This window comes from Callithrix jacchus, chromosome 1, assembly GCF_049354715.1.
Source record: "Callithrix jacchus isolate 240 chromosome 1, calJac240_pri, whole genome shotgun sequence".
NCBI lineage: Eukaryota > Metazoa > Chordata > Mammalia > Primates > Cebidae > Callithrix > Callithrix jacchus.
This window is the reverse complement of record NC_133502.1, coordinates 10,496,381-10,498,706: the sequence shown is the minus strand read 5'-3', so window position 1 is coordinate 10,498,706 and position 2,326 is coordinate 10,496,381.

The window sequence follows — 2,326 nt, the reverse complement described above, 5'->3', positions numbered from 1 at the left end:
CAAGACCTCCAGATCTGTGAAAGAATACATTTCTTTTTTTCTTTCTTTTTTTTTTTTTGAGATGAGTCTTGCTGCTGCCCAGACTGGAGTGTAGCAGTAGTGGCACAATCTTAGCTCACTGCAACCTCCACCTCCCAGCTTCAAGCAATTCTCCTGCCTCAGCCTCCTGAGTAGCTGGAATTAGAGGCACGCACTGTCATTCTCGGCTAATTTCTGTATTTTTATCAGAGATGGGAGTTTTGCCATGTTGGCCAGGCTGGTCTCAAACTCCTGGCCTCAGGTCATCTGCCACCTCAGCCTCCCAAAGTACTGGGATTACAGGCATGAGCCACATGCCTGGCCTAAAGAGTACATTTCTGTTGTTTTAAGTCACCCAGTTTTTGGTAATTGTTTGTAGCAGCCTTGGGAAACTAACACAGGAGAGATAGGGAAATGCTTCATGAATATTATCTGTCTGTTCATTGGATGTCTGCCTCACCACCCCCTCACTAAAAGATTTCTGTCTGTCCTTTCACTGCTGTGTCCCCAGAGTCTAGAGAAGTCCAAGTACATAGTAGGAAGTCCATAAACATTTGCTGAACCAAGTAATAGTGGAGAATGTGATTTCCAATATGTGGACAGTATGAAATATAAAGACTGAAATGAGGAGAGGACATTTCTTCAAGGCGGGGACACAGATCTTAATAAAGAGGCAGGAAGGAGCTCTGAGGAAGCAGGATGTAAATTTCTCAGTCTCAGGGATGTCTTTATCAGCAGCATGAAAACAGCCTAACACACTTCACAACCACCCTAGAAAACATTTTATGAATGAAAAAGCTGAGAGAGGTTGAAGACCTTGGCCATCTGTCTCACTCCAAAGTGTCTGTTCTGTTCTGCCACAGTCCATTGCCTCTGGCTGGAATTGCTTTTCAAATACATTTATGGCTTCTAGCGTATTTGTATCAAATATTGCTAGAAGGGAGCAGTTGGCTGGGACTAATTTTAATACACACACACACAGAGAGAGAGAGAGAGAGAGAGAGAGAGAGAGAGAGAGAGAGAGAGAGAGAGAGAGAGAGGGAGATTTTCTGGTGTGGTCTTCGTTGCAATGATATTGTTGTTCCATTTGTACTCATTGCCCTGGACCCAGTGTCCCTACAGTCAACAGATACACATACTCAGGGAGGATATATTTGGGTACAATATGGGTTATATATTTTCTCCTTCACAAAAAGCTATGAAATTATTTTAAAATTTAAATAATTTTAAAGTAAAATAATTTGTGGTATACACTGAAGGCAAAAAGTGTTATATAAATGCTAAATAATAATATTGTAAAGCACCTATATTCTGTGATAATGAGCACTATATAAATGCAAAGTAGAATAGAATAGAAAATGTAGTGTTTTGAAATGGCTTATCAGTGTATCAGGCTTCTTGTGTTTCATATACACAAAATATATATATAGGACTCGCAGCAAAATTGCAAAAGTAAATACCTATTTTAATAAGTGTATAGCTGTACTATTCATTATAACACTGTGACTCTCTAAATCATGGTGTACCTCAGAAGAAGAGACCTTTTCCTGCTACCTATTACCGTGAAACAAACTAGCCCAAACCTTACTGGCTTAAGTCATCAAGCATTTTATTACCTCTTATATAAGATTCTGTGAGCTGCCTGGGCTCAGATGCCTGATCCACATGTTCACCTGAGGCTGGAGTCATTTGAAGGCTCAACAGGCAGGACTACCCAAAATGGCTTACTTGCATAGGCAGCAGTTCCTGGTAGTGACTGGCTGGTTGCTCAGTTGGGAGTCAACTGGAGTGCCTCAGTTTTCTTCTACTGGCTTCACTGTAGGGCTTAGGTTTCTCATACTATGTTGGCTAGGCACATTCCAAGCAGACCAGTCCCAATGTACAAGCACCTTACTGAGCCTCCGCTTGCACTGTTTGCTAATGGCCGATCAGCCAAAGGAAGTTATGAGACCAAGCCTAGAGTCAATGTGGGGATGACTATATAAGGCATGAATACCTAAAGGTGTGAAGTCAGAGCTGTTACTGTAGCAGTCCACCACAGAGCCATAACCAGCCTTGAAAATATCCTCGTATCCCTGAGTGGCACAGAAACAGATGGGACCCTGGCCATCCACACCATCATAGCAAAGATCTAGTACAGAAAGTTTCAAGGTTTACAAAAATCATTTTGTATAAGACACCTCAGTGATGATCTGTGTGGAATGGTAATGAAAGACCAAATGGGATGATAGTGACCCTAATACAAACTAGAACCATCACACCCATGGCACTCTCTAAACCTCATGTATTAAGGATACATTCAGTTGTA